The 15,290-nt window shown below is 44.7% G+C and overlaps 1 protein-coding gene across 3 annotated transcripts in view; it reads left to right on the forward strand.

The window, feature by feature from the left end:
* Positions 1 to 15,290, forward strand: part of FYB2 (FYN binding protein 2) — a 109,225-nt gene that overhangs the window by 8,600 nt on the left and 85,335 nt on the right. The window lies entirely within an intron of this gene.

The raw sequence follows: 15,290 nt of genomic DNA on the forward strand, positions 1-15,290 counted from the left end.
GCTTGGCACACCTATCTTTGGGCAGTTTCGCCCATTCCTCTTTGCAGCACCTCTCAAGCTCCATCAGGTTGGATGGGAAGCGTCGGTGCACAGCAATGGTGCAAATAGAAAAAATGTCTTATATGTGTGTGTGCGCGCGCCGAAAAAATGGGTGTGGCCAAATGCCACATGGGGCATGGCCAATTAAAATGGGGGCGTGATGCACATATGGGGTGGGGGCAGATACACATATGACCCCAATAGTGCCAGATACACGTTGCCCCACATTGCCAGATACACGTTGCCCCACAGTGCCAGATATGCCCTCAGTGCCAGATACCGAAATGCCCCCCCAGTGCCAGATATGCCCCTAGTGCCAGATACACATGTCCCCGCAGTGCCAGATATGCCCTCAGTGCGAGGTACATATGTTCTCACAGTGCTCCCCATTCCCCTGCTGGTTACCGCGCTGCTGCTGTCCTGTGTGTTAGAGGAGGAGAGCGCAGCGTGCGCCTCTCCTGCCACTCAGTCTCCGGCGGCGGTGCGGGTGTCTACCTACAATTAGGTGCCGATCCGTGAGCCAATCGGGAGCCTTGGCTGCTGGTCCGCGAGCTGTGATTGGCTCTCAGGCCGGTGCCGAATTGAAGGTAGACACTGAGGGGCAAGAGAGGCGCATGCTGCGCTCTCCTTCCCTCAAGCAGCAGCGGCACGGTGAGCAGCGGAGGGAGCGGCGGCCCGGCGGCGGTGGATACAGTGTACCACTGGCTAAATTCTTGAGGGTACGCCATACTCGCCCGTACCTGCCCACTTGCACTGCTGGTGCACAGCCATCTTCAGATCTCTCCAGAGATGTTCAATCGGATTCAAGTCTGGGCTCTGGCTGGGCCACTCAAGGACATTCACAGAGTTGTCCTGAAGCCACTCCTTTCATATCTTGGCTGTGTGCTTAGGGTCGTTGTCCTGCTGAAAGATGAACCGTCGCCCCAGTCTGAGGTAAAGGGCGTTCTGGTGCAGGTTTTCATCCAGGATGTCTCTGTACATTGCTGCATTCATCTTTTCCTCTATCCTGACTAGTCTCCCAGTCCCTGCTGCTGAAAAATATCCCCACAGCATGATGCTGCCACCACCATGCTTCACTGTAGGGATGGTATTGGCCTGGTGATGAGCGGTGCCTGGTTTCCTCCAAACATGACGCCTGGCATTCACGCCAAAGAATTTAATCTTTGGCCCTCATTCCGAGTTGTTCGCTCGCTAGCTGCTTTTAGCAGCATTGCAAACGCTAGGCCGCCGCCCTCTGGGAGTGTATCTTAGCTTAGCAGAATAGCGAACGAAAGATTAGCAGAACTGCTACTAAATAATTCCCTGTAGTTTCTGAGTAGCTCCAGACCTACTCCTAGACTGCGATCACTTCAGTCCGTTTAGTTCCTGGTTTGACGTCACAAACACGCCCTGCGTTCGGCCAGCCGCTCCCCCATTTCTCCAGCCACTCCTGCATTTTTACCTGGCATACCTGCATCTTTTAGCACACTCCCGGGAAAACTCTCAGTTACCTCCCAGAAACGCCCATTTCCTGTCGATCACTCACCGATCAGCAGTGCGACTGTAAAGCGCCGCACGAAAACCAGCAAATCTACTAAGTTTTGTGTTAAATAACTTAGCGCATGCGCATGGTACGCAGCGCGCATGCGTATTTCTCTGACGTCCTAGTGGATGCAGGGACTTCCGTAAGGACCATGGGGGATAGCGGCTCCGCAGGAGACTGGGCACAAAAGTAAAAGCTTTGAGACTACCTGGTGTGCACTGGCTCCTCCCCCTATGACCCTCCTCCAAGCCTCAGTTAGATTTTTGTGCCCGGCCGAGAAGGGTGCAATCTAGGTGGCTCTCCTGAGCTGCTTAGAGTAAAAGTTTAGACTTAGGTTTTTTTATTTTCAGTGAGTCCTGCTGGCAACAGGCTCACTGCAGCGAGGGACTAAGGGGAGAAGAAGCGAACTCACCTGCGTGCAGAGTGGATTGGGCTTCTTAGGCTACTGGACATTAGCTCCAGAGGGACGATCAAAGGTTCAGCCTGGATGGGTCCCGGAGCCGCGCCGCCGGCCCCCTTACAGAGCCAGAAGAGCGAAGAGGTCCGGTGAAATCGGCGGCAGAAGACGTTCCTGTCTTCAACTAAGGTAGCGCACAGCACTGCAGCTGTGCGCCATTGCTCTCAGCACACTTCACACTCCGGTCACTGAGGGTGCAGGGCGCTGGGGGGGGAGCGCCCTGAGACGCAATAAAACACATACCTTAGGATGGCAAAAGAAATACATCACATATAGCTCCTGGGCTATATGGATGTATTTAACCCCTGCCAGTTTTCCAGAAAAAAGCGGGAGAAAAGGCAGCCGAAAAGGGGGCGGAGCCTATCTCCTCAGCACACAAGCGCCATTTTCCCTCACAGCTCCGCTGGAAGGACGGCTCCCTGACTCTCCCCTGCAGTCCTGCACTACAGAAACAGGGTAAAACAGAGAGGGGGGGCACTATTGGCAGCTAATATATATATATATATATATATATATATATATATATATATATATATATATATATATATATATATAGAAACAGGATTCAATTCCTGCGCTGCATGTCCATGTTTTCCAGAGTCTCTATTGAAAGTTATTTCAGTGCTGCTCGATCCCACTCCCAGCCAGGGAGTAATTGGTATTGGTGCTAGAGACAAATAAGGAGAGCGCACCGGTAAACGTAAAATCATTCACTTTATATAGAAAAAGTAATATCCACATACATTGCAGTAAAAGTATCCAAACTCAGCGAGGTCCACACGACCATCAAGAATTGTACTCCACCGAGCTGGAAGTGACTCGTCGGCTCCGGACCCGGCGGGTGACGTCACAACGTCCTCAGCAGATAGCCACGCCAACGCGTTTCGACCTATCACAGTCTTCGTCAGGGGATGTGGTTAGTGTGTGTAGGTACGATCTTATATACCCATTTCAACTGATAACAGCTGCTCACAATTAATTGTATTCCATAACAGTGCAATTATATTTAACAATTAATTCAAAACGGCAGATTATTCATACAAGTCTTTCAGCAAGAGTTGTCCATCCCATTTATCGCATATCCTTTGACCCAGAATTTTAATTAAATTATAAATATCCAGAATAGTTCTAATTAGAAATAGTTATTTCATGGTCTAGCTGTCTGCTACCAGACACAGTTGGTCCCAGCTGTTCATTATAAGGCAGAAAATGGAATTGACAGCTCTCACTTCGCAAAGTCCAGAATAGTCCCTACCAATAACAATTCATTTTAATACTACATAAATTTAAAAACAACAATGTTATTCAATACACATGTATCATAATTTAAAATGTATTACCAGATATATCATAATGGTTATAGAGGCTTATAGATCTATTGTGAACATAAACATTATTTTAGTAGAACACGCTGCTATTGTTTATTTGCCTATTTCCTAAACACCCTATTGGCATAAAAAATTTTTATTTTTATTTTTTTAAAGAGAGATTTTTATATCTAGAAATAGATTAATTCTCAAATCATATCTTGAATAGCTAGCTGAAAGGAAAGCATTATTTCTTTTTAGTAGGCTGTAACGGAAGAGAGAGTAAAAATACAGATAAAGATAAAGAGTGTGTGTCAGCCATAAACCCCCCCCATAGATCCACTCGCCGGGATTTAGCCACTGCCGCGTCTGGATCATCAGAAGGGACCTGACTTTCACATTTAGCAGTGTAAAAAGGGTACTATATCACATCCCTCATTAAGACCAAATGGTACGAACGTATTTAATGTATAAATCCAGTAAGTTTCTCTCTGGCTTAATTTTTTCAACAAGTCTCCACCTCTCTCATCCAGGCAGATCCTCTCTATTGCCTTGAAGGAGAAACCATTTAAACTAGAATTAGTATACTCTAAGAAGTGTCGTGGAACACTGTGATTATCTACTTTATGTAGTATATTGCGAGTGTGTTCAAGTATACGTAGTTTTAACATACGCTTGGTCTTTCCAATATAGCGTTTCCCACATTTGCACTCCAGCATATAGATTACATGGGTGCTTACACAACTTAGTTTACCTTTAATTTTCCATGATTTATCATTACAAGAATTCGAGAATTGTTTATTGTCTCTATTTACAAACTGACACATTTTACATTTATTGCAAGGGAAAAACCCTTCTAATCTGTTACATTCCTCATATTTGTCAACTTTTTTGATATTACTAGGGGCTAGACAATCCTTCAGGGAACGTGATTTTTTATATATAATTCTAGGATGTTGTGTAATCACATCTTTAAGCAACGGGTCAAGGCTTAGTATGCCCCAATGTTTATTTAGGATTTTCTTAATTTCCCCTCCGCCCTTATTAAAGCGGGTTACAAAGGGTACTCCTAGTTTATCCATATGGTCCTTTCCTTTTCTTTTGTCCTTATATACTAAAAGATCTTGTCTGTCCCTATTTAACGCTTTCTCATAGCACTCCTGTATTAGAGTATCTGGGTACTTTTTCTCCTTAAATCTCTCGCTGTAGATCTGGACCTGTTCATTAAATTTAGTTTGTTCAGAACAATTCCGTTTGAGACGGATGAACTGAGAATAAGGAATGTTCTCAATCCATTTTTTGTAATGACAGCTTTGGAAGTGTATATAGCTGTTACGATCTATGCTTTTAATATATGTATAAGTATCGATCTTTGCTCCTTCACAGGATTTACTACTATCTAATACAAGATCTAGAAACTCTATGGTATCATTATTGTACTTATAGGTAAAGTGTAAATTAAATTCATTATTATTCAATTCAATCATAAATTCATCCAGCATGTCTATACCTCCAGACCATACGACAATAATATCGTCTATGAACCGCTTATATTTATGTATATATTTCAAAAATCGATTATTGTTAAATATAACTTCCCTTTCCCATTTACCCATATACAAGTTTGCTAGACTCGGGGCATAAGGCGTTCCCATAGCTACGCCGCACTCTTGATTAAAGAAGGTTCCCTGAAAGTTAAAGTAATTATTTTTAAGTATATATTCAATACACTCCAATCTAGTTTAAATGGTTTCTCCTTCAAGGCAATAGAGAGGATCTGCCTGGATAAGAGAGGGGGAGACTTGTTGAAAAAATTAAGCCAGAGAGAAACTTACTGGATTTATACATTAAATACGTTCGTACCATTTGGTCTTAATGAGGGATGTGATATAGTACCCTTTTTACACTGCTAAATGTGAAAGTCAGGTCCCTTCTGATGATCCAGACGCGGCAGTGGCTAAATCCCGGCGAGTGGATCTATGGGGGGGGGGTTTATGGCTGACACACACTCTTTATCTTTATCTGTATTTTTACTCTCTCTTCCGTTACAGCCTACTAAAAAGAAATAATGCTTTCCTTTCAGCTAGCTATTCAAGATATGATTTGAGAATTAATCTATTTCTAGATATAAAAATCTCTCTTTAAAAAAAAAAAAAAAAAAATTTTTATGCCAATAGGGTGTTTAGGAAATAGGCAAATAAACAATAGCAGCGTGTTCTACTAAAATAATGTTTATGTTCACAATAGATCTATAAGCCTCTATAACCATTATGATATATCTGGTAATACATTTTAAATTATGATACATGTGTATTGAATAACATTGTTGTTTTTAAATTTATGTAGTATTAAAATGAATTGTTATTGGTAGGGACTATTCTGGACTTTGCGAAGTGAGAGCTGTCAATTCCATTTTCTGCCTTATAATGAACAGCTGGGACCAACTGTGTCTGGTAGCAGACAGCTAGACCATGAAATAACTATTTCTAATTAGAACTATTCTGGATATTTATAATTTAATTAAAATTCTGGGTCAAAGGATATGCGATAAATGGGATGGACAACTCTTGCTGAAAGACTTGTATGAATAATCTTCCGTTTTTGAATTAATTGTTAAATATAATTGCACTGTTATGGAATACAATTAATTGTGAGCAGCTGTTATCAGTTGAAATGGGTATATAAGATCGTACCTACACACACTAACCACATCCCCTGACGAAGACTGTGATAGCCACGCCCAACGCGTTTCGACCTATCTGCTGAGGACGTTGTGACGTCACCCGCCGGGTCCGGAGCCGACGAGTCACTTCCAGCTCGGTGGAGTACAATTCTTGATGGTCGTGTGGACCTCGCTGAGTTTGGATACTTTTACTGCAATGTATGTGGATATTACTTTTTCTATATAAAGTGAATGATTTTACGTTTACCGGTGCGCTCTCCTTATTTGTCTCTAGCACCAATACCAATTACTCCCTGGCTGGGAGTGGGATCGAGCAGCACTGAAATAACTTTCAATAGAGACTCTGGAAAACATGGACATGCAGCGCAGGAATTGAATCCTGTTTCTATAGAATCAATTGCCATTTGTTCAACTGCAGCAGCATTCCGTGTGTTATATTGTATAAATTGATATATCATATACTGTTTCTTACGATCTCAGCAACAGTCTATAGTGGTTGTGTGGAGTTAATTTATTCTTGATGGCTTTTTTAAGAAGTGATAGAAGAAACTTGAGAAGTGAAGAATGCCATAAGATGTTTGATGAGCACTTAGATGTTGGTTTTAAAAAAACTTTTAAAGATAAAGATATTGGTTTAGACTTAGACTCCCTTTGGAACAAGTTAGAAAGAGTGTATATAAGAGATATGAAATTAAATTGGGAAATTACGACACTAGAAAAATATGTTGAACATAAAATGGTACCAAGGGGGCTGAGGCTTTTTAAAAAACCTACTTTCGGTAATGAGAGGCAGACTTTCATGCAGGAATGGAACCAGATATTAGAGAATAGTTCTATGGATTTAATGAGGCTTATTATTTTAGAAAGAAAAAAGGAATTGGTTGAGATAGATAAAGAAATTTGTGAACTTGAAAAACAACTAGATCCCGTTAAAGATCTAAAAGAGTTAAATGATCTCAAAAGTGAGGGGGATATACGTATCAAAAAATTAGAAAGTGAGATTTTAGAAACGAAGGTCAGCAAGTTTAAACGTGATACGATTAATTATAGAGAGGGTACAATTAGAAACTGGCCCAAACAAAGAAGGGATTGGAACACAAATGTAAAAACAAATTATCAGCACAAAACCCAATATACAAATAAGAGGTTTTCGAGAGGGAATGAGAGAGAAGGTGATAGGATTCCATTGACAAATAGATTTGAAACATTGCAAACACCTGATCATAGAGAACAGAGGACACATTCTAGTTTAAATGGTTTCTCCTTCAAGGCAATAGAGAGGATCTGCCTGGATGAGAGAGGTGGAGACTTGTTGAAAAAATTAAGCCAGAGAGAAACTTACTGGATTTATACATTAAATACGTTCGTACCATTTGGTCTTAATGAGGGATGTGATATAGTACCCTTTTTACACTGCTAAATGTGAAAGTCAGGTCCCTTCTGATGATCCAGACGCGGCAGTGGCTAAATCCCGGCGAGTGGATCTATGGGGGGGGTTTATGGCTGACACACACTCTTTATCTTTATCTGTATTTTTACTCTCTCTTCCGTTACAGCCTACTAAAAAGAAATAATGCTTTCCTTTCAGCTAGCTATTCAAGATATGATTTGAGAATTAATCTATTTCTAGATATAAAAATCTCTCTTTAAAAAAAAAAAAAAAAAAAAAATTTTTTATGCCAATAGGGTGTTTAGGAAATAGGCAAATAAACAATAGCAGCGTGTTCTACTAAAATAATGTTTATGTTCACAATAGATCTATAAGCCTCTATAACCATTATGATATATCTGGTAATACATTTTAAATTATGATACATGTGTATTGAATAACATTGTTGTTTTTAAATTTATGTAGTATTAAAATGAATTGTTATTGGTAGGGACTATTCTGGACTTTGCGAAGTGAGAGCTGTCAATTCCATTTTCTGCCTTATAATGAACAGCTGGGACCAACTGTGTCTGGTAGCAGACAGCTAGACCATGAAATAACTATTTCTAATTAGAACTATTCTGGATATTTATAATTTAATTAAAATTCTGGGTCAAAGGATATGCGATAAATGGGATGGACAACTCTTGCTGAAAGACTTGTATGAATAATCTGCCGTTTTGAATTAATTGTTAAATATAATTGCACTGTTATGGAATACAATTAATTGTGAGCAGCTGTTATCAGTTGAAATGGGTATATAAGATCGTACCTACACACACTAACCACATCCCCTGACGAAGACTGTGATAGGTCGAAACGCGTTGGGCGTGGCTATCTGCTGAGGACGTTGTGACGTCACCCGCCGGGTCCGGATCCGACGAGTCACTTCCAGCTCGGTGGAGTACAATTCTTGATGGTCGTGTGGACCTCGCTGAGTTTGGATACTTTTACTGCAATGTATGTGGATATTACTTTTTCTATATAAAGTGAATGATTTTACGTTTACCGGTGCGCTCTCCTTATTTGTCTCTAGCATATATATATATATATATATATATATATATATATATATATATATATATATATATACAGCAGCTATAAAGGGAGTAACACTTATATAAGGTTATCCCTATATATATATATATATATATATATATATATATAGTGCTCTGGTGTGTGCTGGCAAACTCTCCCTCTGTCTCCCCAAAGGGCTAGGGGGGTCCTGTCCTCTATCAGAGCATTCCCTGTGTGTGCTGGGTGTCGGTACGATTGTGTCGACATGTATGAGGAGGAAAATGATGTGGAAGCAGAGCAATTGCCTGTGTTAGTGATGTCACCCCCTAGGGAGTCGACACCTGACTGGATGGTTGTATTTAAAGAATTACGTGACAATGTCAGCACTTTGCAAAAAACTGTTAACGACATGAGACAGCCGGCAAATCAATTAGTGCCTGTCCAGGCGTCTCAGACACCGTCAGGGGCGCTAAAACGCCCGTTACCTCAGTTGGTCGACACAGACCCAGACACGGATACTGAATCCAGTGTCGACGGTGAGGAGACAAACGTAATGTCCAGTAGGGCCACACGTTACATGATCACAGCAATGAAGGAGGCATTGAACATTTCTGACACTACAAGTACCACAAAAAAGGGTATTATGTGGGGTGTGAAAAAACTACCAGTAGTTTTTCCTGAGTCGGATGAATTAAATGAGGTGTGTGATAAAGCGTGGGTTTCCCCCGATAAAAAACTGCTAATTTCTAATAAATTATTGGCACTATATCCTTTCCCGCCAGAGGTTAGGGCGAGTTGGGAAACACCCCCTAGGGTAGATAAGGCGCTCACACGCATATCAAAACAAGTGGCGTTACCGTCTCCTGATACGGCCGCCCTCAAAGAACCAGCTGATAGAAGGCTGGAAAATATCCTAAAAGGTATATACACACATACTGGTGTTATACTGCGACCAGCAATCGCCTCAGCCTGGATGTGCAGCGCTGGAGTGGCGTGGTCGGATTCCCTGACTGAAAATAAAGGATGCATTACTATATATGCGAGATGCACAGAGGGATATTTGCACCCTGGCATCAAGAGTAAGTGCTATGTCCATTTCTGCCAGAAGAGCGTTATGGACGCGACAGTGGTCAGGTGATGCGGATTCCAAACGACATATGGAAGTATTGCCGTATAAAGGGGAGGAGTTATTTGGGGTCGGTCTATCGGACCTGGTGGCCACGGCAACTGCTGGAAAGTCCACCTTTTTACCCCAGGTCACTTCTCAGCAGAAAAAGACACCGTCTTTTCAAACTCAGTCCTTTCGTTCCCATAAGAACAAGCGAGCAAAAGGCCACTCATTTCTGCCCCGGGGCAGAGGAAGAGGGAAAAGACTGCACCAGGCAGCCTCTTCCCAGGAGCAGAAGCCCTTCCCTGCTTCTGACAAGTCTTCAGCATGACGCTGGGGCTTTACAAGCGGACTTAGGCACGGTGGGGGCCTGTCTCAAAAATTTCAACGCGCAGTGGGCTCACTCGCAAGTGGACCCCTGGATTCTGCAGGTAGTATCACAGGGGTACAAATTGGAATTCGAGACGTCTCCCCCTCGCCGGTTCCTGAAGTCTGCTCTACCAACGTCTCCCTCCGACAGGGAGGCAGTATTGGAGGCTATTCACAAACTGTATTCCCAGCAGGTGATAATCAAGGTACCCCTCCTACAACAGGGAAAGGGGTATTATTCCACGCTGTTTGTGGTACCGAAGCCGGACGGCTCGGTGAGACCAATTTTAAATCTAAAATCCTTGAACACTTACATAAAAAGGTTCAAATTCAAGATGGAGTCACTCAGAGCAGTGATAGCGAACCTGGAAGAAGGGGACTATATGGTATCTCTAGACATCAAAGATGCTTATCTCCATGTCCCAATCTACCCTTCTCACCAAGGGTACCTCAGGTTTGTGGTACAAAACTGTCATTATCAGTTTCAGACGCTGCCGTTTGGATTGTCCACGGCACCCCGGGTCTTTACCAAGGTAATGGCCGAAATGATGATTCTTCTTCGAAGAAAAGGCGTCTTAATTATCCCTTACTTGGACGAACTCCTGATAAGGGCAAGGTCCAGGGAACAGTTAGAGGTCGGAGTAGCACTATCTCAGGTAGTGCTACGTCAGCACGGGTGGATTCTAAATATCCCAAAATCACAGCTGATTCCAACGACACGTCTACTGTTCCTAGGGATGATTCTGGACACAGTCCAGAAAAAGGTGTTTCTCCCGGAGGAGAAGGCCAGGGAGTTATCCGAGCTAGTCAGGAACCTCCTAAAACCAGGACAAGTGTCGGTGCATCAATGCACGAGAGTCCTGGGAAAAATGGTGGCTTCTTACGAAGCGATTCCATTCGGGAGATTCCATGCAAGAACTTTTCAGTGGGATCTGCTGGACAAATGGTCCGGATCGCATCTTCAGATGCATCAGCGGATAACCCTATCTCCAAGGACAAGGGTGTCTCTCCTGTGGTGGTTACAGAGTGCTCATCTTCTAGAGGGCCGCAGATTCGGCATTCAGGATTGGATGCTGGTGACCACGGATGCCAGCCTGAGAGGCTGGGGAGCAGTCACACAGGGAAGAAATTTCCAGGGCTTGTGGTCAAGCATGGAAACGTCTCTTCACATAAATATCCTGGAACTAAGGGCCATTTACAATGCCCTAAGTCCAGCAAGGCCTCTGCTTCAGGGTCAACCGGTATTGATCCAGTCGGACAACATCACGGCTGTCGCCCACGTAAACAGACAGGGCGGCACAAGAAGCAGGAGGGCAATGGCAGAAGCTGCAAGGATTGTCCGTTGGGCGGAAAATCATGTGATGGCACTGTCAGCAGTGTTAATTCTGGGAGTGGACAACTGGGAAGCAGACTTCCTCAGCAGACACGACCTCCACCCGGGGGAGTGGGGACTTCATCCAGAAGTCTTCCAAGTGATTGTAAACCGTTGGGAAAAACCAAAGGTGGACATGATGGCGTCCCGTCTCAACAAAAAATTGGACAGATATTGCGCCAGGTCAAAGGACCCTCAGGCAATAGCGGTGGACGCTCTGCTAACACCGTGGGTGTACCAGTCGGTGTATGTGTTCCCTCCTCTGCCTCTCATACCAAAAGTACTGAGAATCATAAGAAGGAGAGGAGTAAGAACTATACTCGTGGCTCCGGATTGGCCAAGAAGAACTTGGTACCCGGAACTGCAAGAGATGCTCACGGAGGACCCGTGGCCTCTACCTCTAAGAAAGGACCTGCTCCAGCAGGGACCTTGTCTGTTCCAAGACTTACCGCGGCTGCGTTTGACGGCATGGCGGTTGAACGCCGGATCCTGATGGAAAAAGGCATTCCAGATGAAGTCATCCCTACCCTGATCAAAGCCAAGAAGGATGTAACCGCGAAACATTATCACCGCATTTGGCGAAAATATGTTGCGTGGTGTGAGGCCAAGAAGGCCCCCACAGAGGAATTTCAACTGGGTCGTTTCTTACATTTCCTGCAAGCAGGACTGTCTATGGGCCTAAAATTAGGATCCATTAAGGTTCAAATTTCGGCCCTGTCGATCTTCTTCCAGAAAGAACTGGCTTCAGTGCCTGAAGTTCAGACGTTTGTCAAGGGGGTACTGCATATACAGCCTCCTTTTGTGCCACCAGTGGCACCTTGGGATCTCAATGTAGTTTTAGGGTTCCTAAAATCACATTGGTTTGAACCACTCACCACTGTGGACTTGAAATATCTCACATGGAAAGTGGTAATGCTGTTAGCCCTGGCTTCAGCCAGGCGTGTCTCAGAATTGGCGGCTTTATCATATAAAAGCCCTTACCTAATTTTTCATTCAGACAGGGCAGAATTGAGGACTCGTCCTCAATTTCTCCCTAAGGTGGTTTCAGGTTTTCACATGAACCAACCTATTGTGGTACCTGCGGCTACTAGGGACTTGGAGGACTCCAATTTACTGGACGTAGTCAGGGCCCTGAAAATATATGTTTCCAGGACGGCTGGAGTCAGAAAATCTGACTCGCTGTTTATCCTGTATGCACCCAACAAGCTGGGTGCTCCTGCTTCTAAGCAGACGATTGCTCGTTGGATTTGTAGTACAATTCAGCTTGCACATTCTGTGGCAGGACTGCCACAGCCAAAATCTGTTAAAGCCCATTCCACAAGGAAAGTGGGCTCATCTTGGGCGGCTGCCCGAGGGGGCTCGGCTTTACAACTTTGCCGAGCAGCTACTTGGTCAGGGGCAAACACGTTTGCAAAATTTACAAATTCGATACCCTGGCTGAGGAGGACCGGGAGTTCTCTCATTCGGTGCTGCAGAGTCATCCGCACTCTCCCGCCCGTTTGGGAGCTTTGGTATAATCCCCATGGTCCTTACGGAAGTCCCAGCATCCACTAGGACGTCAGAGAAAATAAGAATTTACTTACCGATAATTCTATTTCTCGTAGTCCGTAGTGGATGCTGGGCGCCCATCCCAAGTGCGGATTGTCTGCAATACTTGTATATAGTTATTGTTGCAAAAATCGGGTTATTTTTGTTGTGAGCCATCTTTTCAGAGGCTCCTTCGTTATCATACTGTTAACTGGGTTCAAATCACAAGTTGTACGGTGTGGCTGGTATGAGTCTTACCCGGGATTCAAAATCCTTCCTTATTGTGTACGCTCGTCCGGGCACAGTATCCTAACTGAGGCTTGGAGGAGGGTCATAGGGGGAGGAGCCAGTGCACACCAGGTAGTCTCAAAGCTTTTACTTTTGTGCCCAGTCTCCTGCGGAGCCGCTATCCCCCATGGTCCTTACGGAAGTCCCAGCATCCACTACGGACTACGAGAAATAGAATTATCGGTAAGTAAATTCTTATTTTTCCACCTAATCACTGCGTTGCGAAAAACGGCAAAAAGTGAACAACTCTGAATGACCACCTTTGTCTCATCAGACCAGAGAATTTTGTTTCTCATGGTCTGAGAGTCCTTCAGGTGCATTTTGTCAAACTCCAGGCAGGCTGCCATGTGCTTTTTACTAAGGAGTGGCTTCCGTCTGGCCACTCTACCATACAGGCCTGATTGGTGGATTGCTGCAGAGATGGTTGTCCTTCTGGAAGGTTCTCCTCTCTCCACAGAGAAATGCTGTAGCTCTAACAGAGGGGCTATCGAGTTCTTGGTCACCTCCCTGACTAGGGCCCTTCTACCCTGATCGCTCAGTTTAGACGGCCAGCCAGCCCTAGAAAGAGTCCTGGTGGTTCCGAACTTCTTCCATTTATGGACTATGAAGGCCACTGTGCTCATTGGGACCTTCAAAGCTGCAGATATTTTTCTGTACCCTTCTCCAGATTTGTGCCTTGAGACAATCCTGTCTCTGAGGTCTACAGACAATTCCTTTGATTTCATGCTTGGTTTGTGCTCAGACATGCACTGTTTAGTGTGGGACTTTATATAGACAGGTGTGTGCCTTTCCAAATCATGTCCAATCAACTGTATTTACCACAGGTGGATTCCAATTAAGCTGTAGGAACATCTCAAGGATGATCAGTGGAAACGGGATGCATCTGAGCTAAATTTTGAGCTTCATGTCAAAGGCTGTGAATACTTACGTGATGTCATAGTTTATTTTCTTTTCTTTTATAATCTCACAAACCCTATTTTCACGTTGTCATTATGGGATATTGGGGGTCATTTTGACCTGATTGTACGCTGGCGTTCATCGTAGTGATCAGGTCAGATGTGCGCATGCACCGGCCCCATAGTGCGCCGGCGCATGGCTGACAGCTGACTGCTGTCGTTGCCTAGCGATCGCCTCTGCCTGATTGACAGGCAGAGGTGGTCACTGGGCGGAAGGGGGTGGCACGGCGGCATTTGGCTGTTGTTTTGTGGGTGCGGTCCGGCCAACACAGGTGTGGCCAGACCGTGTGGGGGGCAGGCCGCAGCGGCTGCGTGACGTCCCACACAGCCACTGCGACCCGGAGAGCGATGAGTAGCCCCCGGTTAGTACACAAAAGCTGCGCTGACCGGAAGGTACTTCTGCGGGGGGGGAGGGGCGGACTACCCCTGTGCTGGTCATCTCCCCCCCCCCCCCCCCATTGCAGGGTTCCTGATCGTAGCCCTGCTAAATTTTGCAGGGCTTTGATCAGGTCTGAATTAAGCCCATTGTGTATAGAATTTTGATTACGTTTTTTTATTTTATTCCATATTGGAATTCCTACATTTCTTTTCTCCTCTCCAGGAGATACCTGGAGAGCAGAAGCAGGTGGGCGGCGACGGAGGCGGGGCTGAGCCAATGACATTATTAGGTCCCACCCACTACAAAAGCAAATACCGCGATTGGATGGTATTTGCATATGGGCGGAGCTTTGGCGCAATTAGCATATAACCACATCGTTAAGCTCCGCCCCCTCTGCTGGTCCGCAATTTATCACTATTTTTAGCTCTTCATTCGGCCCACTTACCTAGGATGCGCGCATAATGCGCAATTGGTGCCCACTCTTCCAGGGCTGCGGGGGTCTACCCGAGAATTCGGGAGAGTAGGCAAGTACGGAATAAGGCTGTAACATAACAAAATGTGGAGAAAGTGAAGCGCTGTGAATACTTTCCAGATGCACTGTACATGGCATGTTCCCAAGCACATCTCCCGTATATATGATATATACTGTACCCCGGCCCCCCTCTCTCAGGGGGCCCCCCAGCACGAGCACAGTGACTAGCTCTCCCTCTTGTGCAGCAGCATAATCAGGCACACAGAATTCAAGAGGGACAGTATGTATGCATAATACACCCCCCCCCCCTCTCCTTTCCCATGGTCCTCCAAGTCTTAATCTTGTCCTGACTTTGAGTCCTATTG

This window comes from Pseudophryne corroboree, chromosome 9 (assembly GCF_028390025.1).
Source record: "Pseudophryne corroboree isolate aPseCor3 chromosome 9, aPseCor3.hap2, whole genome shotgun sequence".
In the NCBI taxonomy this organism is placed as follows: Eukaryota; Metazoa; Chordata; class Amphibia; order Anura; family Myobatrachidae; genus Pseudophryne; species Pseudophryne corroboree.